The 26191-nt window shown below is 41.8% G+C and overlaps 1 long non-coding RNA gene across 1 annotated transcript; it reads left to right on the forward strand.

Annotated features, from left to right (window-relative positions):
- Positions 1-8902: 8902 nt before the first annotated feature.
- Positions 8903-19740, forward strand: LOC116449021. The gene is made up of 3 exons (XR_004242198.1): positions 8903-8914; positions 17667-17668; positions 19663-19740. It is a non-coding gene; the product is annotated as an uncharacterized LOC116449021 (long non-coding RNA).
- Positions 19741-26191: the final 6451 nt, after the last annotated feature.

Below are 26191 nucleotides of genomic sequence, written 5' to 3' on the forward strand. Positions count from 1 at the left end.
TTCATTCTCCTGGCCTGAGTAGCAGTTAATTATTTTCTCAAAAATCGAAGTAGACCTTAGCAACATGAAAGCAATAAAGAAATTCAATGAATTGCTTTCACTCAACAGGGCAAAAATTTCTGAAGCCTGAAAAGTTCCTGCCCTGGAGAGTGAAAGGCCACTAATAACCCCTTGTCCTTGAGAGGAGCCCTGAAAAGAAAGAGGGAAAAGAACCACTTTGCTGTGAAGTGGGGTTTCATTTTCCAGCTCCTGTAGATATTGCAGCAGACACATGCAAGAAGTAAAGAGTGCTCCTGGACAAGTTAACAAGGTCTTTGAGAAGAAAGCACCCACCCTTCATTATCATCCTGATGTGAGGAACCTTTAGTCCTCTTCTTCTTCAAGGGTTTAGGAGTGAGACTTGAAGTCCAATGAAAATAAAGATTCACTGGCGTGGTTGGGGTTTAAAAGACAAAGAAAAAGCTGGTATTGGTTTTATGGCCCCCTGTCAAGGTTTACATCCTTTGCTGCAAATATTGTAATATTTAGCTGGAGTCTGGTCATGGAGGAGGGTTGGGGTTTTTTCCCCATAAATCTAGGGAGCAAAAGTTTGTCTTTACTTTGTGAAATTTGTGATCCATCCCTAATGAAGGCCCTTGCTTGGCACCCAGCCTAGGCCAAGGACTGGGAAATGACTTTGAATGAGCAGAAGTGACATTGTGCTTTTCACTAACTTATTACACCTTCCTTGATCTGGTGCCTTTTGTCATCTGGGGTCTCATCTTGAAGCCCTTAGTAAGCAAAAATTCTCTCTGACTTCAAAGCTAAGCAAAGCCTTTATGAATAAATCACCTGAGGTTTTGGTGTCACTGATCACAGAACCAAACTTCCCAGCCAATGTGGATCCAGGCGTGTCTTACCAAGCTTTGCTGCTTGGCATCACTAATTCCTGCTCCTGCTTGCTGTGTCTTCCCTAATTCTCTTTATCATTTCACCGCTTGCCTTTTCCAGATTCAGTAAACTCACAACAACTGGTTTAATCTCCGTATTTAAATATTTAAACCATTTGTCCTACCCAGGATTTTCTTCTTATTATAAAAAATTACAGTCACATTGGAAGCTAAAGAGAAAATAAATTCATTTAAGGGGTATTTTCCTTCTGTTGAAGCAGCATCCTGCTGTTGCTGACATAAATGGGTTTTATTGTCTGAGGTAGGAGGGAGATTCTTGTGGGTGTAATTGAGGGAGCCCAGGCATCTTTCGCACTCAAAGCAGCTGAGGATGTTGTCCTCAATTTTTAAGCCGCATGAAACACTATTAGTGCCTGATGGAAATAACAAAGGGATAATCAGATGTTGGGGTTGTAGACACAGACAGAAAAGTCCAATGAGCTTTTATGAAAGCTTTGCTGAGATTTCTTCAGATGTATTAATAGCAAAAGCAAATCACTTCATTAGAAGTGTTATTGCAGCAACTATCACACACCCTCCTTGAGCTGTTACAGTGCAATTATTTGAAGGCAAAAGCAAAGAGCTGCAAATTAACAAACTTCTATTATTGTTTTTAAACTTCAAGGCTTTCTCCTTTCTTCTCTGAGAAACAAAGCAAATTTTAGAGAAGCTGACAGATCATCTTCCCCACACTCCAAAATCAAAGCTGCTATCATTTGAAATGTTTAGGAAATGCAAGTGATACACAGACATTTTTTTAACTTTTCTCCCATCAACAGTAACTTCCAAATTTCCAGTTTAGCAGATTTCTGCTTCCTCTCAATTAATTCTGGCTTTTCCCAAGAGACTCATCTTTATTCCTTTGAAACTGTAAGTCTGAGGATGGATGCGTGTGTGCACCTGGCCTTGAGAAGCAGAGCCCAACATCAAAGTTCAGTCCCTGACCATGCCACAGATTATTTTATGTGAACTAAAACAAATCTTCCCTTGCTCAGCTCTGTATGTGTGAAAGAGGCTGCCGATAATTTTTCTTCGCCGTGTTTTATCTCTTTCATCCAGTGCGTGAGATTGGCTGTCAGGATATGTCCCATTAAGAAGCAGAGCACCCAGCACAAGGGAGCCTAAATTGCCATTCACTCTTTCTAAAGCAGAAATATGAAGAGATTCAGCATTAGATTAATAAATGTAATGTGTCCCGAAATGAGGGAAATCATCTCTACCGTAAGCATCTTTATTTTCCTTGGGAAACTTTACAGACACATTCAGAGAGGCTGATGAGCAATAGAAGCAGTGCTAAAAGACCAATAAAATACATGAAAGTCAACACAGACAGATGCCAGCAGGTCACCTTAGATGGTTTTGTGTAAATTAAAAAGAAATATGAAACAATTTACAGCTGGCCCTTCTGCAAGACAGTTCTTTGGAAAATTGATTAGTAATCTCACAGGCTACCCTTTTCTTTGCCTTAGTATTTTACAGCTTGCACCATCCATCTGCCACCCAAGCATACAAGATCAGCAGCTACACAAATCAGTAGCTAGATAAGATTGCAGCCTATTTGCTCATTTTTAAAAAGAAATGCAGAAAAATTTGGTAAATTTGGGGTTCTGGAGTAGTGCTGGATTCCAGGACAGACTGCTCAAGGACTGAGGTGCTTCTCAAAGGTACAACACCCTTGCACAGCAGTGTCCCAAGTTCTGAGAACTCAATATATTAAAAAATTACTCAGTTCCAGTTGCAAGCAAAGTATAAAATAAACTCAGATAGAGGCAATCTCCACTGTCAAATGTGAGCGAGCGCATGTAAACAGTGATGGACGCGCAGGCCTCGGTTTGTCTGAAATGAGATTCCTGAGGGCTCAGTCCTGACCTTTCCTGTTTAAACAGATCCTATCCTGACCATCTTTATAAATATATTTATGGTATATATATTCATACTGTTTATGTACTTAGAGAATTATCTTCCTGTCTCAGAGACCGATCATCTGGCAGTGTTATCATCCTTCCTCCGAGCCAGAAAAACCCAACCAAGCTGTCAGAGCACAGAAGTTAACACTATAAAAGAATAAAAGCATTTTTATAACTAATTGCTGATTAGAAACAACGGATATCCACTGCCTGGTGTATTTAAACAATCTTGATTCTCGAGTGTGCAGAGTGCTGCACTTCTCACCTTCAGCCCTGTCCTGATCCTCCCCAAAATCTGCAGGAGATGGGGATGAGCTGTGGCTGCATCTGACACGTTCTCAGCTGAGTCCTAATCTGAGCTTGTGCAGAGCAACCTCCTGCAGCCTTCAATTACCACTGCAGAACTCTGAAATTGGATCAGTGAGAGCTCTCCTGACGAGGAGGACATGAGGTGATTTTTATTGTACACAGCCAGCTCTGGAGTGCCAGGTTAGGCTGGAACCAGCTTTAATACTTATTTTTAATTATAACTTTGCGGCAAGGAGTGGAGATTGATAAAGCAGCCTCTTGTGTCTGAGATCCACAGGAGACAATGACCATCATTCCTCTAGGGAGCATTTCGCTGCCAAAAAAAAACGGGAAAAATAGGGGGAAACCTGTGACTTCTCCTCACAAAGAGGATGCGATGCATTTTCTCACTGCCCAGCAAATTTGACTCATTTTTTTGGTAGCACAAGGCCTATCACCAGCTTTTATTTTCTGTCATGAGCAGAGTGGTTGAAGGAGTGACTTCAGAGTAGCCCTTCCTGCATTTGTTTGAGGGGTGGCTGCAGCTGGGCTTGTACCTGCAGTGTCCATTTGTCACATCCATTCCATGAAAATCCCTCAGTGCCAAGTTCAGGCCACTGGAGAAACTCATCTGCATTCCACGTACACTCCCTGAGCTGCCTTTTCTCATCCAACTGGACATTTTCCACCTCATTGTCAGGGTTTTATGGATTCAGGCAGTTCCAGGCTCTGGAAGGAGGTGGGCAGCGGAGTCACCAAGTGGAGGGGTGGTGGGAGATGCTCCTGCCCCAGCCCTGCACCCTCTCCCAAGGCACTGAGAATTAAATTGCAGCTACCCAGACATCATCCATCCTTCCACAGGGAAGGTGGAGAAAAACCCCTTTATATCTAAGAGGACTCTTAAATGCTTTACTCATTACAACCTGTAATGCTAAAGATCTGGGAGGTGGTGGGAGAGGTAACCCAGACCCACAGGAGTCACACTGCACGCCTAAAACAGGAACCCCTCTTGGAAAATTAGGGCTGGCTGTTTGTTCCTAATTATTAATCCCCTGATTGGTATTCCAAGGATCTGAATTACTGGAATATATGAAGGAGAAACACTTCTTTGGATGCGTTGTGCAGGTGAGCTGTGCTTAAAACAAAGAAGAAACCACAAAAATCCTCTGTCCTGCCTTGCCCTCACACCGTGGTATTTTTCCACTCTCATGAATCCCTAATAATAATTATTAATGTACTGAAAGGACCGTGAGCCAAACACTGGATTTTCCCTTAGAGCTCTGCTTAACCTTGTGGGTTTAGAGGGCTTTTGTCAAGTGACATTACCTGACAGATTTCCTCACCTTTCTCCTCATGGATTTCAGTTCCCTTTTTGTTGGCTCCTCCTTGAGTGGCCTTTGCAGAGCTTTTGGACTTCATGTCATTTTAAGCATAAGGCACAGTTTACCTGAGAAATATTTAATAAGAAATAGGCCTAAGTTAAAATGATAAAGCTATCATAATACCATCTGCAGATATCAAATTTGAAAAGGTCTTTCAGAATGCATTTTAAAAGTTTTCAAATGTTAACAGTGCATCGTAATATAACTTCTATGTTGATTTTTGAAGGATTCCCAGGCATCTTCCTTATTCTTTCCTATATGCAAATTGTTCTATGTACAGAACACACCTTTTATTAAAAGAGTAGATTTTATTCTCCCAACTCAATTCCTGAGGTTCAGCTTATCAGCATTTTCACCTGCATTACTAGAGCAGGGAATTTTATGCTCTGAATGCTGTGTGCCCATAGGGACGAGTGAAAAATCCTAAATAGGCAGGGATTTCTTGGTTTCCTCCAGCAACTCTGCTTGTTATCAGCCTGGAAGTGACAGCTGTACATCAGGAATTCTTTGTTTCAGAGATTTAACTCCAAACTCTCTTTTGCCTCCCTTAAATGGATTGTTGGAAAATCTGTGTTATAAAAAACCCTATCTGTGATTAGATTATTTCAGGAATAAGGTGCCCAAACGAGCAGATCCTTTGTCAGTAAACCAGGAAAACTCACAGCAGTGCAGATATCCCCAGAAAAAGTACTTCAGATTTATTTTGCCATCAATCCCACTCAAAAAGAAAAGATCAAAAAACACTAATGTATAATTATAATTTCAAAAAGAGCAACCCACACTTAAACCTTCAAATTAGCCTATAATTGGAATAAAAATTTTGATTAAGATTGCTAAAGAGAGATATATTTCCCAAAGAAAATAGATTTACTTTACAATATTCAAGGTTTGGGGATTTTTCCTTCTTTTATTGTGAGCACCAGTCATCACATTTGGAATTTTTTTCCTTAGGCCGAGGTGATATTGGAAGATGCAGCTCAACAGCATAAGGAAAAAAAGATATTTGACTTTTTTTATTTTCTGGGATAAGCAGAGGGTTGGTTTTTTCCTTTTTAATTTCCAAAAAAAACCTACAAAAATGGATCAAATGGAATTTTCATATTTTAGGTTACACTACATCAGATATTACCTTTTCCAAAGGTTAGTAAATCAGGGGCTACCTAAAATAAAAGCAGGCAAACAAAACCAAAACCTCTGTTGGATGAGCTTACTTCACAGAAAATGTAATAAACACGGGAAATCTGATATACCACAAGCAAAATCAAGATTCATAATTTATTCATGGCTTCATCAATAGTTCCAAGAGACTCCCAGCACAGACAGATTTGTTATGCCACATTAATATTTTATTGGGCTTTATGGAAGTGGAAAAAAAATGAACAGGGAGGATAAAATGATACAAATAACATTTAAAAGACAAAGGAAGAAGAGGGGGTTGGAATTATTAAGATTGAGGAGAAATGAGAGGGAAATGGTCGAATTGCTCTGGATGGGGCTGGATGCCACCACACCAGGGGTTCTCACAGAGCTCACAAAGCTTCATTCTCCTCCTTCAGTGCCTAAGAAACTCATCTGGCAAATTCGTCTTCAGAGAAGGCGATTGTTTAGGAAAAATGAAGGGTCAGAGGGAAAAGAAATGGTGAATCTGAACTTGGTTAAACGTTTTTTTCAAGATAAACCTCGACCGAGTGCCCAGAGCCATGAGTGAGAGCCCTGGAGAGTGGCTGAGCCCAGGACTTTCCTTCTCCCTGCAGCTTTTCAAACCTTATTTTTCCTGAAAAGTGCTTCTTTTCCCTCAAATGCGCTCCCATCAAGGACCCTGTGTCAGCTAGGCCACGTCTGTCCTGCTCTCAGCACCTTCCATCTGTAGCAGTTTTAGCTCAGCTGGTGACACTGCAGCAGAATATTCTCACAACTGAAGGGTGTCTTTACTCCTTGAAGAATCACAGCTCCTCCCAGCTTGGAATTAGCTTTTTTTTCTTATATTTTTCTTTTTTTTTTTTTTTTTTTTTTTTTTTTTTGGCAGAGAGTACAGTTGAGAAATGACAGATTATCATTTCTCATTCGTGTCGCAAAGTCCGTGCAATGGCCAAAGGAAATGAGCAGTTTCTCCCGAGTGGCAGAAAGTGCATTGTTAAGGTGAAAAGAAAACCAGGAGATAAAATTAAAGTGATTTGTCCCAGATCCCACAGCTGGAGAGCTGAGCTGAGACCGGAGATGCTTTGTGGCTTTGTGAGATGTTTCACTCCTGGCACTGACCGTGGGTGGACACAAAGAAAATCCTGAGAAATAAAGGCTTCATGGAGCGAAGTTCAGCCTAAACCCTGATTTCTAGAGGCTGGATTTGCTCTGTGGTCACACAGGGAATGGCATCCTGCTTGTACCTGCAGTGGTGTGTCCAGCAGGACCAGGGCAGTGAAATCCCCCTGCACTGGGGACTGCTGGGGTCACAGCCCCAGTCCTGGGGTCAGTTTGGGACCCTCACAACAAGAAGGATATTGAGGGGCTGGAGTGTGTCCAGGGAAGGGTCTGGAGCACCAGGAGAGGCTGAGGGAGCTGGAAAGGGGCTCAGCCTGGAGCAAAGGAGGCTCAGGGGGGACCTTGTGGCTCTGCACAAGTCCCTGACAGGAGGGGGCAGCCGGAGGGGTCGGGCTCTGCTCGCAGGGAACAGGGACAGGAGGAGAGGGAACGGCCTCAGGCTGGGCCATGGGAGGCTCAGGGTGGATACTGTGGAAAAATTATTCATGGAAAGGGTTGTCCGGCCCTGGCCCAGCTGCTCAGGGCAGTGGTGGAGTCCCCATCAGCGGATTTAAGGTCCCTTCCATCCCAAACCATCCGTGATTCTCTGAATGGGACACACAGCACTCAGTCTCTCTCTGCAGAAACAGAGAAACAGAGCTCGATTTCCTTGGATTCTCTGGGACACCAGAACCATCCCATATTTTGCTGTACCTCCTGACTGATTCCAAGAGCAGCTCTCCAGCTTCTTCCTCTTAGGAGAGTTCCTGAACAAGTTCTCAGCTGCCCAGCCAAAGCTTTGCAGTTCAATTTCTCCCGGAGCACCAGGAAAAAAAAAAGAGCAGTCATTTGCTGGAATCATGAGCAGCTAATTTGCTGAGTTTAGTGGCAGGAAGCCTGAAGACAATCAATCCAGTTCTTCTCTACATATATGAATGCAAGGCAGCGTGCTGAGGAGGGCAAATTACACTGCTCAAAACAAGATGAAAAATCTTATCAGGTGAAACTGGGGATAAATCTTCACCGGCAGAACACTTTCCTCAGAGTATCTCCAGGTTCTTGGGAGACTTTCTGAGTGTCTCACATAGTCAGAACCCAGCACAACTGGATAACTACTCTGATTTAGGATGTGTTTATGTTTTTATCTGGAAGAGAGTTACATATGCAGCACAAATTTCTGTATTGCTGCATATGTATTCCTCCTCAAGTTCCAGAAGTTGAACATAACTAAGTTTATATGGAAGCATTTAACTGTTAAAAAATTCCTAATTCTTTACTGACTTTTTGTCTTTCTCTATGTAAAAACTATTTTTTAACACTCTCTAGTTCTTGCTTGTATTTAATGTATTATAACATAATAAAATAAATATATAATATAATACAGATTTTGGCCTTCTGTGCAGCTAAGAACTCTCTTTTCTGTTTCATCCAGCCAGATCCACATCAGATTGCTCAGATCCATCAGTCAGCAGAGGAAGTTTGCTCTGCCCAGCACATTGCTCAGACACCGAGACAGACAAAATAAATGTGAGCTGAGCTGGGCAATATAAAACTGCCTAAAATCCTTCTGGGACTGTACAACTCCATAATTCTTCTGAGATTCACCAAGCAGTCATTTCTTCCTTCTGAGATTCACCAAGCAGTCATTTCTCTCTTTCTTTCTTCCTCCTTCTCTGAGGTGGGTTTAACTGGCAGGACCAAAACTCATTGCCTGGAAGTAAAAAGGAGAAAACACTACTTTGTGCTTTAGAGCTGGGTTGTAGTTGGAGAACTTCACCAGCCCTGCTGTAAAATCCCCTCGTTGGCTTCTGAGCAGTGAAATATGGACAGAAAAACAAACAAACAAATACAGGAATCACTGCCCCACAGTTGACATTTAGGGCTGAGCTGGGTCTGTCAAGTGAGCAGGGAATTGATTCACAACATCCCTCAAAATGCCAGGGAGTTGTGACTCTCCAAGGTCTGGAAAAGGAAGATTTGGGGTAGTTTACACCCTTTGGTGTCAATGCCTTGCTGCACCATGAGGTCTCTTCACAGTTGTCCAGAAACTTGTTGGGAACCCAGAAATATCCCATATTTTGGTCTTTTTATGTGCAGGTTTTCTAGTCTGCTGTGAACAGCAATTCTTATGAAAGCAAACAGACCAAGCAACAAGCAAATCCTCTGTAAGGTTAAAATCCCTTGGTCAGGTTTTGGGCACTTTCAAAAGAGCAGCTGAATTTTTCCCACACTGGGGATTTGTGCTCCAAGTTGGCACACAAAGTCAGGAGCACCAAAGGGGGAGGTGAGATCACGAATTCGGGTACTTGAGTTTGGACAATGTTGCTAAGCCAACACTTGTTACTTTTTTCCCTTAAAGGGTCGTGTGCACTTTTAGAAATAAAACCTGATGGTTGTAAAGTTTGAAATGACCTCTTTTAAACTGAAAAAACAAATGAACAGACTGTTCAGCCTCATCTTTTCGAGTGCCTATGTGAGATCACAGCATTAGAGCAGACTCACAGAGAAATGTTGTGGCCCACTGAACTCTGTACAGAAAAACAGATAGGAAAAGGAATATCATTCCAACTTATTGCACAAACACACCAGTGTGCACCCAAACTGAAGAGTAAAAAGCAGTGTACCAATGTCATCCTCTCTAATTAGGGAACTGTGAATAATGCTGGGAATAAAAATAGCGCCATAAAAGGGTAAGAAAATTGCATCCCCCACAATAAAAGATGTCTCCTTTGGGGTCACATTTAGCTTTTGTGGGCTGACAAAAGGATCAGTCTCAATGATGTATTGTTAAGTGACTGCTCCTCTGATCCTGGAATGTCTTCCCCACTCCCAGACATATTTCTGGCTTGTTGGGGAGGCAGCATGACAGTACAAAGGGCTGGATGTATGTCTGTGCATTGTAAGCAGAACTTTGAGATGCTCTGAGTCAGGATTTTATAATCAGATGCCAGGCCTAAGTAACTGGTTCTGTTCTACATCTTCCCCCAAAATAATAAAAAAGAAAAGTCTGAAGCAGCTCTGGATACGGGGAGGCTCTGCAAAGCTCTTTTGAGGTTTTTAAAATGCATGATTGGAAATATCTGCTGGGGTTTTTTTGTCTCGTGTTCCTCAAAATCTGATCAAACGTTGAAGATGATCAAATTTACATGGGGGAAGAAAGCACAAACTTCCGCCATTATCTCCTTTTCTGCTTCCTTATAAACCCAAACTGGATGGCATCCAATTTCTCCTCGCAACTGCCTCTGGAAATGAAAGAGAGCCTGAATAGAGGAGGAGATGAGCTGCTTTAAATGCTTTTTCATAGTTCTCACTGCTATGAAAGCTTCATTAAAAGCTGCAGCTTGCTTGTTTTCGAACTCTTCCGAAGTAATAAGCATATAATTGTGCTGGAAACTTGGGAGGAGCGTGTCCCTGCAAGCCACTGCAGCAGCCTTTCATTTCAAGGTCCTTTTGCATTTTCTTGGGGATCAGTCATTCCCATCTGAAGGAAATTTAGGAGAAATATTGTATTTTTTTAAAGAGGACGTTGACGATTTGCAATGTTGATATGTCGACATAAATTACTTCCTCACGGACTGTCGACTCTGAGGGTGTGTTGTGAGGCATAACAAATATTTTGCCTTTTTTTTTTTGGTCTTCATAACCCACATTCAAAATGTGTCAGGCACAGGCTGGCTGCTGAGCCCTTTACATTGATTTTGATTTCTTCAGATGGAGAAACGTGAGGAATGAGGAAGAAAATTTGTGCTACCAGCATTTTTTACAGTTTATCCTGAAAAATTCATCTCCAGTGCTGAGATCCACACATGTTCTCACCAATTCCATGGGATTTCTTCTGATATCTCCTGTGGAGCAAAACCAGCCTTGCTGCAGGTGTTCATAAATGCTCTTTTGAAACAGCCAGAAGGGTACTGGGGAGCATGGACAGATGAATTTCATAACACTAAGGGTGAGAGGAACATTCAAAGCCCTTAAATCACCCTCCACAATGACAATTCTTCAGCAGCAAAATTCCACTTCATGGATTCACCAAATTCAATCCAATATTTACTCATGAAATTCCAGTTTCAAAGCCCTGGGCCAGGATGCAAGAAAACAGAAAACAGAGACTTCTGCATTGACTGAAGTTGGATCAGACTCTTTTCTGATTTCTCCACAAATCACAGCCCCAGGATGAAACACAGTGTGAAAGAAATACAATATTTACAAGATTTTAGGTAATTCCCAGCAAAAATGTAGGGAAAATTCTTGGGGTGAACTTAAATTAGCAAAATAAACCTAATGGGAACAGTGACAAAGATATTTAGAAAGTCAGCTGTGCATTCTGTTAAGAGGAATTGACATTTATTTAGAATATATATTTCTGGGGAATACATTTCCAAGCCATGCTTCATTGCCTTCTTCCAGTCTGCACATTTATTATCCAAAATAAAGATCACAGCATCCAAAAAGTCACTTTGACTCTGTTCCATCTTTTTTCCAGTTTATTTCTAGGATCCCAGTGAAAATTCCCTCCTAGTTTTCAATGAAACTGAATGGATTCATAAATCGTAAAACACTAAACTATGATTTTTAAATGTTTTTTTTTCTCCACAGACTCTTGATAGCAGCATTTTCCAGCTTTCCCAAAGCTAACTCCACACCAGCATCCAGAAAAAAGAAAGTGAATTTATATTTGTTAATTTGCTTTTACCAGTTGAGAAAAATAACTGGGTATTTCACAATAATCAAAGTAAAACCTATAGTGAGGCCAGAGATAACTCCAGCTCCCACTGAAACAGTGAAAATTTCCTGGCACATAAAATAAATATGGGTAAAACCAGTGGAAAGTCATTGCTTTACTTTACTCCTTTTTTTTATCAGTAAAGATATTGCCACATAAAACCCTATTTTGGAATTTTCTTCTCTGATTGAGAGGCTCTTCTGATAGAAAGGAAAGAATATTCCCAGCAAGTCAAACAACTTTTACACCACAGGCTTTACCATAACTCAGAGAAAAACGTCCCCAGAAGCCAAATCTCATTGGAGAGTTGAGGCTGGAGGGTGATCCTAGAAGGAAACTTTGAGTTAATCCCCCTCCGCCCCCTTTTTTTCTCACAAATTCCCAATTTCCAAGCAATAAATACCCCATGAGGTGCAACACTTGAGGTTCTAGGAGCAAATCCCAAATTTAGGACCTGCTCTACTTAATCCATAAATCCAGCCGTGGAAGCCAACACAGCTGGGTGGGTAGCTTGGAAATGGACTCCTGAGCACAGATGTGGCTCCTTTCCTTTTTAATTTCAAAAGCCAGTGAGGAAATAAGGGAATGTTTGCCTTGTTGTCTGTGTGCCACAATATATGAGTTTTCAACAAAACCCTCAAGTATTTTCAGGTAGAGTCATCTCCAGACACTCCCAGAAGCAATTAACACTGCCTGGGTTTGTAAATGCTTCCTGCCTGTGTTTGCTTGTCCTGGGAGCTGTACAAATATTATTTGCAGGGTTCCTGGTAAAGCTGGGATTGCTTATCCCAGAATCCTGGAGCTACCTGTGGGCTTAGGGAATGCTGTTTGGAGCCAGGATGTTTTGGTGTCAGGCATCACTGGGGTTTGAGGTGGGTAAATCTCTCACTTGACACTAAAAAGGGGAAGAGGGGAGAGGGATGCTCCAACCTTGAGTGGCTGAGAGGTTTTTCTTCTTCTTCCTAGAAAAAAATTCCATGAAGAAAAGAGCCTTGAAGTGTGGCCCATTCAGGGCTGATCACGTAGAGGGGACAGGGCTGGCTGTTAGAAATAAAACAAAAAGCGAAAAACAAAGGTGGAAGTTTAGGGTTTTAGGGTTTAGGTGGAATCTTAGGGCTTAGAAGTGTCCTCAGGAATGTGAAGGTCTTAACCCTTTAATGCTCTCCTAACCTTTCCTGCAGTGACAATGGCATCCACAGTTTCAATAGAAAATACACTGGAAAAAGGAATTCAAGTGCTCCAAATCCCCCTAAGAAACAAAAAATCAATTTAAAATATGGCATCTATTACCACAAGCTTACCAACATTTTTTTTTTTTTAATTTTCCGTTATGGGCAGCAATTTGCCAGTTGCTTTTTTTTTTTGCCTCTTGCAGCGGAGAAGGACCGGGTGCTGCAGAACGAGCACTTAGACTTTATGCTTAAATATTTATCAGTACAAGAAGCAACGCACCACAATGTTCTGGCTTTGTGTCACACTCGATTCACCCTTGTAGCTACAACCTGTGGGCAGCTGTTACACCTAAGGAACAAATCAGTCAAAGAATTGAGGGGCACTAATGCAAAGCAGCCCCTGCCGGGGCATGCACAGCCTCCTAAAGAGGCTGACTGGCACATTTTTGCCTTGTGCTCTGCAGTTTTGCTCTGTTTCGTGGCCTGAGCAGTTTGCAGAGCAGGAATTCGATGTGGCTGTGTGTCACTTCAGGTGTTGGAGGTGTTTATTTGATTTATGTTGGGTTTTATGTAATGCTGGTGTTTCCGAGGAGCTTTTTCATTCCGTTTGTTGCCTTGCAAAGTTATATGAATTAGGCAATTATATAAGTTACTGTTTTGACCAGAGGGAGCAAGAAACCGGAGTAGGACAGAGAGGTACAGAAAACCAGGGCTTAAAGGTGTCCTCAGGCATATGAAGGTCTTACCCTTTAAATGCTCTCCTAACCCTTCCTGCAGTGACAGTGGCATCTGCAGTTTCAATATAAAATACACCAGAAAAAGAAATTCAAGTGCTTCAAATCCTCCTTGCTCCCACTTGTCAGTCATGGCTCATTTTCAGGATTATTGAGAGAAAAAAGAAATTATTCTGTCCAGTACTTTTTTCCTCACAAAGCTGCTGCATTGTGGGGCTTGTAGGAGAGCTCACTCGACAGTGCAGCAGGCAGAGCCAAAATCTGCCTTTATTAAGATGAAATCACTGTCTGTAGGCAAAGCAAAGCCGTGTGATATCTCCATCAGTGAGGCTTTCATACGCAGCTACTCAAAACCCTCGAATAAATGGAGCTGATTGAGGTGAGCCAGAGGCAATTCAGCCACCAGAGCCAAGCAAGGAGAGGATCAGAGGCTGGAGCTCCCTCGTTAGTAGGGAGCTCCTCCGAGCCCAGATGCAGCTGCCAGGGGAAATGAGGAGATCCATAACTACAAGGCACTTTCTGAGCAGTCACAGAGTCTGCAGGTCCAGCTTCCAGATGGAATGTCCCAGCCCTAGGAGCTGAAAACAGCTGAGGGGCAGTCAGACAGTCCCAGGAGCTCTCAGCGAGGGACAGTGTCCCCAGGAGGTGACTGGCAGCTCAGCAGAGCAGACAAGACACTATAAAAATAAAAATGGAGACAGAGAGGGATGCAGGGAAACCAGCTCATCATTATTCCCTTGTGAAATATCTCTGCTCGAGTTCCAATTAACCAGGAGAGGAGCAAATTGTCATTTCATTTCAGACCTCCGGGCTGGGGGACAGAGCTGGGCTGATGTTTAAGCAAGATATCGGGCAAAGAATATGAGAAAGAGAAAGAGCATCTCTCTGGCACACCGGCAGGTTGTGCAGATTGTCCTCTTCCTGCCTCCCAGCACTTCCATTCAAAGATCGTGGAATCATGGAATATCCTGAGTTGGAAATGTCCCACCAGGACCATCCAGTCCAGCTCCTGGCCCTGCACAGACACCCCAACAATCCCACCCTGGGCATCCCTGGCAGCGCTGTCCCAGTGCTCCTGGAGCTCTGGCAGCCTCGGGGCCGGGACCATTCCCTGGGGAGCCTGGGCAGTGCCCAGCACCCCCTGGGGGAAGAACCTTTTCCTAATGAAAGAAAAAAGTACCTCCTCATGGGAATGTGGGTGGATGAAAATGCTTTGCCAGTGAAGTCTCTTTTAGAGGTAAAGCCACTGGTGACCCTCACACAGCACATGCTGAATTCCTGATAACTTGTCCATGGGTTTCAGAATTCCAGCAGTGGGTCCCCAGGAATGTTCAAAGCCAATCCTACCAGCTGAGCTCCAAATTGTTCCTTCTAGCTGCAAACACAGATCTTGGGGAAGATCTTTGGATGAATGTAACCTGCAAAGCAGCACTTTATAATATCTATTGCGGATTATAATGAATTCACTGTCAGGCCTCCTCTCCACTAATCCTTCCTGTCCCAATCCAGTATAATCCAACCTAAGAGCTCCTTTTCTGGACACATGAAGCCCTTTTTAGCTGTGGTTATCTTCACATTACCAGATAATATTGGCTGAGCCCCTCTTTTCTTCCCATATCCAAGATTTTGTCACTAAATGTAGGGAGTTTGAATCCAATGTGTGATTCCCAGTCTCCCTGGGGTGCTCTGTCTGGGACAGTTGCCAGGCTGCAGTGACTCCAGGATTTACCATGTCTGAGGACAAAAGGAATCCACACCCAAAAATCAGGCATTTCTGGGGGCTCTCTGCTGAGGTGGTGACAGTGTGTGCTGGAATTTGTGTATGGAGCCACACATCCCATCATGGTCAAATAAACAACGAATGGAGTAAATCAAGCTGGTATTTAAAGATTTTTTTAATGGGAGAGGTCATTGCACAGAGACTGGTGGTGATAATAACTTCCAGTCCAGGGATGGAAATGTGTGGAAAGAACCAGAAAAAAACAGCAAAACCAGGGTTAAAGAAATGCCATTTTTAATTGCTACAGAAGATGGAGACCAAATGATATAAATATAAGATGACAGGACAATAAACAACAGAATGGGAACCATGAAGTAATGAGGCAAAATATCCTGGCCAACATCACTGCCAAACCCGTTTTAGATTGATAACACAGGATATTTTTAGTATCACAGCTATGGGTGGTCATTTGCAACCTATGATTTTTGATTGGATTGATGGGGACACTCTAAAAGAATTGTTGGTATTTTTTATGTGCTTTTAGAGAATTGAATTGAAAAAGCAGTTTATGGATTAGTTTGAAATAAAAAACTTATGGCAAACTTATTATCAGCTGCACTCGATTATAATGCCCACTGTGAGTTGTGTTTTGTAATTTCATTAATACATCAGAATTGGTTGATTTCCCTTCATTTTCAGTGCTAATTTTGACATTTTATTGGTTTATTATAAAAATCAAAGCACCTGAACCCCACTATGTATATTAAGTGATTTTATCCTCTATGAAGACTTTAACATTGATTGGAAAAACTACATTTATTCTTCAGCAATAAATGCTTTTAAAAGTCTGAAAAAAAGTGTGTCACTGACAACTGCATTATCTAATCCATGTATTGGGTAAAAAACATCTGTGCATGTTTTTCAACAAGAAAAAAAAAGATTTTTTTTTCCCCTATTTTCTAATATTTCCATTAAAACTGTGCAGGGGATTGAGAGGAGTTTCATTCGACTGAGATTTAGGTGTTGTAATCTGGAAATGAGCTTTTTATGATGAGGGATAAGAATAAAAGGCAGGTTTGTTGGGGGGAAAGGAGAAGTCTTTGCAAAAGCTGGGGAGAAATCTTTCAAGGAACTTTGCTGTGGTGCTAATGATCTTTTTTGGGGAGCTGAAAGGGAGAGGAATTGGAGGTTACTTGCCCCAACTGAAAATATTTTAGAATAGTTGCTGGTATAACAATGGGCAGAAAAATAGATTCATCAGGGAACAAGAGATGTATAATTGGCAGAAATCACCCTGTAGTGACCCAGCTGGGGCAACTGAACCCTTCAGGGAGCTGGAATTCAAGACTTCTGGGGTTGTGCAGGAATTTGTATATCAAAAGCTGTAATTTCCCTTGAAAAGGAGTGACAGTTTCTCTGACTAAGTCCGCTTGATTTTGATTTTCTCTACTAAGACTCTTCAGCCATTGGCATTTTGTATTAACTTTTCATCAGTGGGGGCTTTTTCCTTAATTGGACTTAATATTTTGAAAAAAAGCAAACCTGTTCCTCCATTTCTGCATGTCAGGATTAGAGTTTTGGCTTTAAAAATGAAGTTTGGTTGCATGATGACGGTTCAGCAAATATTTCTGAGAAAGTGAATCTGTTAACTCTTTGACCCGTTCTGGAGTGAGATCTCCAGTAGCAGAGATCTTCCAAAGAACAGGCTTGGATAAAGTTGTCTTTTTAGGTGGGTTTCTTTTAAACGACCCTTAATTTTCTTTACCCAGCCCTTCTTAGAACACAGGAATTACGGGGCTGACATGGAGACTTTTAAATCCAACACAATTTCAATCTTTGTGGATGCAGCAGGAACTAAGGAAAGGGACTGTTTCCAACTAAGAACTTCCTCAGAGGGAGCAAAGGGTCGCCAAAGATCTAAGTAATGAACAGGCAGATGGGATTGAACGGTGCCAGACAGGAATTCCATCAATATCAGAGAAGTGATGCCTGTAGGACGCATGAAGTATGAGCAGATGGAGGATGCCTCCGATCATGGAAGACCTTGAAATAAAATCATAAAATCACAGGATGGTTTGGGTTGGAAGGGACCTTTCAAGGTCATCCAGTCCCACCCCCTGCCATGGGACATCTTCAGCTGGACCAGGTTGCTCCAAGCCCCATCCAACCTGACCTTGAACATTCTGGGGCTGGGGCATCTACCCCATCTTTGGGCAGCCTGTGCCTGACTTTTACCACCCTCATCTTCCTCAAATCTAATCTGAATCTACCCCCTTTTAATTTAAAATCATCACCTCTTATCTATCACAACAGGCCCTACAAGCTTCTTGGGTAGAAGCTTACAGGATGGTTCACTGTTTAAAAAAATATAATTAAATCGAATTTCTGTAAGTCCAGACTATGAGCTTCCTATTTTTTGACTAATTCTGCTTTCTACCTGTGCAAGATTATCCTCTCTACAAAGTGGAGAGAGGAACCACGTGACTTTTGGATGCTGATGATCTATTTATTTATCACCTTGATGTAGGACCTGGAAAACCAGCGTCTCTGATAAATTTCTCAATCATTTACAGTGGTGATGTTAATGGTGGTTAAAGTTTTCTTCCCCAGCTGCACACGTGCTGGTCTTGAGAGGTTAATAAATGATTTTTCAGGAAACACTAAATGATTTTTCAGGAAACTGCAATATTCTTTACAGTTGTCATGCTCATACATAGGGATAAAGTGCGTGGCTAATCCAGCTTTTGCCAATTCAGCTGAGTGGAAGGGGGAAGAGGAGGAGAGGATCAGCAGTAACCCAAACACAGCAATTAAATAAGAATTGGTCATTTTGGATAAAGCATCCTTTAGGAGAGCTTGGCTGCCTGCACTGAGCTGGGTTTGAAATGACATCTGACTTTGGTCAAATAGAATTATCAGCTGAGAGATGGGAGGGTTCAGTGCCCCGAGTGTGTTCGATGACATCCACCAGGTGATGTGGGTATGGCACCAGCAGTGGGTGATCCTAACCTTGTAGAACACACTAATTATCTCTCACTTTTCCTGTTGTCTTGGGCAAACAAATTGCTACCATCACTTTCCAAGATCACGGAAAAATCCCTGCAAATAGAACATCTGCTTTTGATTAAACACATGCAGAGATATTTCAGCAGATACCCATTAATCAAACTTAAACTTTGTTTTACCTCTTTTTTAGTTAGTCAGTTGTTACAAAGATCTACTTTTTCTTCTATTTATCAGTGGTTAAAGAGGTACTGGGCTACAGTGTGGTTGAGGAAGGACCTGAAAACATTGAAGACATTATTTTCCCATATATTTCCCTCACTTGTAAAATTCATTTTGGTTTAATTTTCGAAATGGGTGAGCAGCAATTTGAGATAACACAGCCAGGGCTGAGTGCCTGTAAAGCCAGTACTTCCAGAGGTCCATCACTGCCAGCTTTATTAAGCTCAAAGCTGAGGAAAGAATGATTTGCTGCCCGCAGAGTCCATGGCAAAGCTGATTTGGGAGCCTTGGGAAGAGTCATATGAGGGAAGAGCTGAAGGAAAATTTTCTGTCGCCAGCTTTTCTGAGTTTTGGCAGAATTAGCTAAGGAGTCAAAGTCGACAATGCTTTTAATATGAAAGTGGTAGAATGACCTAAAATGTAGGGTCAAAACGTGCTAATTAGGTAACAATTAATGTTGAGTGACCTCTAGTGGTGCTTTCCCACAGTTTATTCTCAAACTGGGATTCCTGGCAGGAGCTGGAGTTCAGGGTCTATATGTAAGAGCCCTCCCCCACCAACAGAATAAACAGTCTGTAAATAATGGGGTTTGTTTTTTCTGAGAAAACTTCTGAAAAACTGAAAAAGACAATCAAAATGGTTTTGATGTATGGCTTTGTGCTGAAATCCTTTCTTGTCACACCAGGCAGAGCAGCAAACTGGAACCCACCCCTCAACACAAGTTTTGATACAAAACGATTTTTTATTACCCTGACATTTGAGAATACTTCAGCTGCCAGAGGGTCAGCTGTGAGTGTTTAGCAGTGATTCCATTTTCCATACTCCATTTTCCATATTCCACATTCCTTATCCCACGTGAAGGCAGGACAATTACTTGTTTGCTAAGTGACCATCACACACACCGAGATCTGTGCAGACACCAGTGGCTCTGTTCCTTTCCTGAGCCTCTCTCTCTCACACACCTGGAATTCTCCCACTGGCACTTGTGCCATCATATCTCTCATTCCAAAAACACACCTGGTCCCCAGGGATGTGCCAAAGGATTGAGGTGATCTCTTCTGATGAGAAGTGAGAGCAGGTCCCTCACTACTTCTGCAAAATAAATAATCCCCTGAGGTGGTTCCTAAATGGGGCAGAACGAGCTCAAGTGCCCAGACCAAGAGGGTCAAGTCTCACCCTCCAAGTGAGATGCTCATGTGGATATTAATTCCTAAACATCTCAAAGTGGTGCTGGGAGAGACTGCAGCCAGCCAGGCTGATGCCAAGGCCATCATTGGCATTCCATGGACATCTGGAGTTTATTCTGGTGAAAAGAAGGCTCAGGGAAGACCTTACTGCTCTCAGCCTGACAGGAGGGTGCAGCCAGGCAGGAGTCAGGCTCTTCTCTCAGGGAACGAGTGACAGGACAAGGGGAAATGGCCTCAAATTAGGGAAAATTCTTCACTGAAAGAGTGGTTAAGCATTGTAACAGGCTCCCCAGGGAAATGTTGGAGTCACCATCCCTGGAAGGGTTCAAAAAACAAGTAGATGTGGCACTTCTCAATATTTTTTAGTGGGTGTGATGATATTTGGTCAAGGGTTGGACCTGAAGATCTTGGAGGTCTTTTCCAGCCTTAAGGATTCCATGGGATCACCTGGAACACCTTACAGCAGCTTCCCCACAGACAAACCTGCTCCTCAAAGAGAGATAAACAGATATTAAACCACAGGAAGGTCAAAGGATTTGCTCAAGGTAACTTTGTGCAGTGCTGGAGATGGTGGGAGTGACCCAACGTGGCAGCATCTAGGTACAAGCTTCAGTTAAATGAGGTAGATCTGATTTTTTCAAACATTCCAGAACACCAGTCAGGTAATAAATTAATCCCCTTAATTTTCCCTAAATTCTTACCTCGGGGTGAGTTCTGAAGTAGCATTCCTGGGGTAGAAACTCTGGGTGTTTGCTCTGGATGAGTGAGGGGCAGTGAAACACCTCCCGAGGGCCTCGAAAGCAGCACGCGAGGAATCCGAGACTGTAAAGATTTCCTGCGCTCACAATTACAGTCCCACAGCCCCACGAAAAGCCACAGTAAAATATACGAGTTAGTTCTGCTGAGCAGAGCTGCAGGCTTTACATTTGCACAGGTACTGCCTTCCAAACACGTAAATAAAAGCTCAAATGCCTCCCTGGGAAGGCACCAGGCCTCACCATGATATGGGACCTGTCCTGTAGGTGTTCATTTTTATGAGTGGTCCTGAACTACTGTGGCACATGGAAAAAGTCACTTTTTATTTGCATTCCTTTGATGCAGCAGCTGCTGCTGAAGATTTTCAGTGAAATCTCAGCTGACTGATGGTTTCTTTCACACAAAGATGGGAGTCCAAAGACACAGTTGGGATATATGACATAATTATTTTGCCTAATGGAAAAAACATTCATTTTGATGGCACTCCTGAATTATTGCTGCCTTAAAGGCAAATGCTCGAGTATATTAAGGATTTGAAAATTGGGTGATTAGTACAGTAAATCTTGAGTAGGGAGGGCAAGAAAAGCCTGTGTTTAGTCCATTACTTAATTCAGCAATGAACAACTTGCAAGAATTTAATCCTTTCTTTATTTATTTCTTTTCCATGCATGCATGTCCTGTTCATTTAATGGGCTGAATATATTTGTTTCTTCCTTAATTAAAATTCTTTTAGCTCTTTAATTTTGTGAATAACAGAGATACCCAGTAGAACTCTATGAGCAATGCAGGAAGTTTTACTAAAAAAAAAAAATTGATAATTTTAAATATCTTGAGGTGAAAGTATTTCTATAATTAAACCTAGCTCTGTAAGGTAAAAGGTCACAGTAAATTCTTTTAAAAATATGCTTATTAATTCTCAATTATTTCCAAATAGTCTTGTTTGGGTTTAATATCATTATTATTATTATTAACTCACTTGGCCCTAGGAGAAAATTGTGATTCTTTCAAAACACACAAGAGACAGGAGATGTCTCTGTACCTTTATGGCAATATAAAAGTAAGTAATCTGATCTATTCCTGTAGAAACTGGCTGCTCTGAAAAGACTTTTAAATCTATTTTACTTTCAGTCAATGGTGAACTTTGGTGTGACACGGGTGAGTTTGCACTTATTCCATTTTGTGGTGACCTGCTCCTTTATTGCTGTCTGCTCCGGCGTGGGAGAAAGATGGTTAAACACAGGAGCTGATGGAAACTCCTCAAATGAAATTTCATTTTTCAGAGCAAGGCAGGGCAGCTCTGAGAGCCAATTTTTTCTCTTGTCAAAGGAGAGAGAGTTGCTCTTTGGAGGCACTGACTGCAGGCAGAAAGAGGAACAAGGAACTTAGGCAAGGGTTTAATTTAAATAAATCCATAATCTGAATCTTTTGGTTTCACTGGGGTGATGATTTGTGCTTGCATTGGTGTGGCTGCAGAGTCTCAGGTTTGCATTAAGATCAAAAAATGAGCGCTTTCCAATAAATAAACTTCAGCTTTGCAGCAGCTCCTTCTTAGGTTGTCCCTGTCTTCTCATTCTGTTTTGTGGGGTTTGATGGTTATTTTTTAAGTAATCAAAAATAAGCACTGAAAAAAGGACTTTAAAAAATAAGATCATAGGTAAAAAAAAAACATTTATGAGACTTTCCAGATATATGAAAAGAGCAGAAGATTTCAAAACCTTCTTATTATGAACAGTATCTTATGCAACTGCTGTTGAAAATACATCCATGCAAAGGAATTTTTACTTACCAGGAAAAAATACAGTTTAAAGATTTATGCTGCAGTTGCAATGCTCAGTCTTGGGTTTTCCAAAGACAGCAAGATGGATTCTGCAGTCCTTATAAAGCCTCTGAAAAACATCAGGTGCCTGCCACAAATTCCTGCTTAGAACAATTTAAGTTGCAAATAAGGAACCAGCCCAGAAATTCTGCATTTTTTGCTTGCTGTAAATGACTGTCCTTGTTGTTATGGTAATTCGATGGAAGAGACTCTCAGAAATCAAGTTGTTGTTTGTTTATAATCCCCCAATCTGAGAAAGAAGCTGCTGGGTGTTGGGTGGATGAATGAACTGCCACTGGTGAAGATGCTGAGCTCAATTTAAGCCCATAAAATGTGGCAGCATTTAAAAATCAATAATCTTGGTCACACCACATTCACAGGCTGAGAGGGAGTGAGGATGCTAAAGGCATGGCTTGGGTGATCTCAAAGGTTATCACACAACATTTGTCTCAGAAAATGGGATGCACAAATCCCAGGAGGGGCAGGACCCCTGGAAGTTCTTCTTCACTGTTAAGGCTGGTAAATGACGAAAATCGGACAAAACTTGGAGCCAGGTTGGGAAGCAGCACAATAATGCCAATGGGAAGAGTGAGAGTTGGATTTACTGAGCCAAAAACTGTGCTGAAGGAAAAGTGGCAAGAATATTTCCACTTGTTAAAGGTATAATTGTGCAGAACACAGGCAGAGACACCGTGCAAAAGCAGGAACAGGGCTTGGAAGAGTGGGACTGATTGTACATGTGGAAATCAGGGCAGGTGCTGCACTGTGTGCCCATTAAAATCCCCAAACCACAGGATTTACATCTGAAACTGGCAGAGGGAATAGACTTTTCCAAACTGTGCTTGTCCAAAGCCTGGCAACACCGTAGGAACCGGAATTTTAAAAACACACTAATTCTGACTGAACTCACACATTCGTGCCTATTGAAGTAGGAAAGATTACCCTGGGGGGAGCCAGTTACCTGCAGGATTTCAAAGACGAACGGATTGAAGCCTGCAGAGAATAAATAGTATTTTCTGGTTTTTGGATGACATACTAATACCTGGGAGGAATTCAGACGAGTATTTACAAAACCTGGAGGAAATTCCAACATGATATAAAGCTATGCTTTAAAGCGAACAAAAATAAGATTGTAGGCATGAGGTTTTTTTTTTTTAATCTCCCTAAAACCAAGTTCCTTGCCTAAATTTCAGGAATAAAGGCTTTAAAAAGGAAAGTAAAGACTATGGAGCATGCATAAGTACCTCGATGTTGCACAGCTTCTGCTGTTTTAATCTATGTGAGAGGTTTCTTACGGAAGTTCCAAATTATCATTGCTAATAGGTTGATGTCTTTCCTGATAAAGGGAACATAAAATAGATGTGGATGGAGCAATAAAATAAGATTTTTTGGAGGCAAAAAACCAAAAAAACCTAAGAGCTCTAGAGCATCCTATAATTTGAGGTCATTCAGGAGAACCTTAAACCACAATTTCCTGAAGGAAAATTGGCTGTTGCTTCATAAGACTGCAGGAGCAAAAAAATTCCCAGTTATTTGCCTTTTAGATCATTATCAAAATCTGAACATACATCTACATTTTTAAAATAAAACTTGCACTCCCATTCAGGAATAAATAAATTCTAGGAGCATCTCTTAAAAATTATCCTGATGCAGATAGAAAACCGTTGGTAAAAAAGAGGGGTGACAAATTGATATATTTTTGGGGGCAGGCATTTTTGGGATAGATCTTTTCATTGCTGTTTTGCTATTGTAAAATTCCTTGCGGACTGTGAAACACGTGTCCATCACATCCTTTCTTCCAGACAGCAACAAATTCAGCTGGAGGCAGAGAAGAAAAGGTGATTTTCCCCAGCAGAGGCCTGGATTTCTGTGTGGTTTTGGAACAGCCACATCACAGAAGATATTCAAGCTCCAGTGCTTCACTGAGCAGCGTTACCTGGGCAGGAGATGCTGTTTTCCAGGAGGAGCAGCACCAAGGAGCTTGTGAACCTTGTTACCAGCAGGATTATCCCAGTAGCATGGTGGAGAAATAGAAAAGGACTGAAAGAAGCTGTTCTTGGTGCCAAGTTTGATCAGGGCACCTGAGCCCTCTGGAGCCTGCAGGAGCAGGGGCAGGATGTGTTTCTCCCTTTCTCTTTGGATTGTGCCTCTTGTGTGTGGTCACCTGGACTTGCAGCAGTGTTTTTATGGAGGTTTTCTCTGAAAATCTCTTTCAAGGCCTTCCTGGGGGACACAGCGATCCCAGGGGCACTTGGTGTGGTTCTGCCTTGCTCCGTCCAAGTGAGAGTCCCTTTGGTTATGTCCATTCACTCCTCAGACTCAGGAGAAATGGGATCCTGCATATTTGAGTACGAACTTGTGTCCTGTGCTCAGTAACAGGGAGGAAAAGGAAACATCATTGTCCTCAGTTAATTGCTTCTTTGTGACAGGCTACACTTCAAAGGCACTTTAGTCTCAAGTGCATCTTAGCAGAGAAAAACCCATGAATTCCACCTAATAGAATCTCCCCATGTGGAAGCGGAATGTGAAATTAGTTTGAGGTTTGGTTGGGGTGGGTTTGGTTTTTTGGTTTTTTTGGTTTTTGTTTTTTTGGTTTGCTTTGTTTTTTTTAAAGTACTGTTTTAATGAGGTGTTTAGTTTAGCACATTTGGCTCCTCCAAATTACCTCAAGGGGATTCATATGTTAACGAACTCCACAGCTGTTGTTTGTGAAACCAGCCTAGCACAAGCAGAGCATGCTGTGCAAAGATTTAAATGCTCTGCTGGAGAGGTCATTGCACTCCTTTGTCTGCTGTCAGTTATTAATAATGAGCCTACTACTTAATTTTAAACACTAAGTTAATTTTTTTTCATCATTGAACACGTTCCAGGTGGGTTTGGTTTGGGTTTGAATGCCTGGGTCGACAGAGGGAAGATGCAAAGGTTGACCTGATTTTATGCAATTGATGTAACATTTTGGGGTGGGGACAACTGGTGACGAAGTTTCAGGCTTTGGAGGTGGCCTGAAGAGGCTGCATTGAGCAGAGAGAACGCTTGCAATGATAATTGTTTTATAAACATGCCCCGATATGCTTCAAAAGCTTTAATTCTGGATTTCTTAAATTAGGCTGGCTTTGCTCCTGGCAAGCAATAAACTGTTTTCATTTTAGACGTCACTTTACATTTAAGGAAATTAATAACTGGGAAAGAAAAAAAATCCTATTTGCTAAGTGAGGGCAGAGAATCTGTTTCTTTTATTTCAAGTATCCAATTAAAATCCATAGCTCTCCTTGTTGAACAAACCCTGGATTTTTAAGGGCCAGAGAGACAGAATTTATATGCTAGAAGAGTAATCCCAGCTCTTACCATCTCATGGGAAGCAGGATGTGCTCTGCTGTTTCTGGAGCCCACCTGGCCACATCCCAGCATTGGAAAATCCAGTGGGCAGCAGGTTGTCCAGAAGACTTGGGCTAGGGACTGCTGCTTCCCATATAGTACATTCCAAGGCATTCTGACTCATAGATCATTTCATCATTTCAATATTTGGGTTTGATTTCCTCCATGTGCTTTATTACTGAAAATAATGAATGATTTAATAATGAATCATTAACATCAGAGCAGCCTCTGCTGGCTGGTGGAGACAGAGCTCTGATGCACAGCCCCACAGGGGATTTCATTTGGATGGGCAAGGCTTTATTCCCTTCCTCAAAGGTATCAGCATTTAAGTGCAAGGAATGATATTTCGCCTGCAGTTCAGGCAGAATATAAAATAGATGTCCAACAGGAGCATTGCCAAATTCAAGCACTCCATATTGGATGAGATCAGGGCTTCTGTCAAACAAATGCAAATGTGGTGTGACTTTCTTGCACACAAAGCAAGAATTTCATCTGAGCCTCCATGACACGGCTCTGAAAACATAATTAAGCTCAGACAGGAGAATAAAATCTTTGCCATGCTCAAGACAGAGAGGTTACTAATTATTGTAAAGTGGTTTTGTTGGTAAATGTAGTTTTTGGAAAGATTTGGCATTGCTAGAAGAGCCCTTCTAAAAAGAGAATGTCGGGGGGAAATACAATAATGCTTTCCCATTTTACAGATGGAAAACTGAGGCACGGTGTCCCTGAGACCCCGTTC

Source organism: Corvus moneduloides, chromosome 10, assembly GCF_009650955.1.
Source record: "Corvus moneduloides isolate bCorMon1 chromosome 10, bCorMon1.pri, whole genome shotgun sequence".
NCBI classification, from domain to species: domain Eukaryota; kingdom Metazoa; phylum Chordata; class Aves; order Passeriformes; family Corvidae; genus Corvus; species Corvus moneduloides.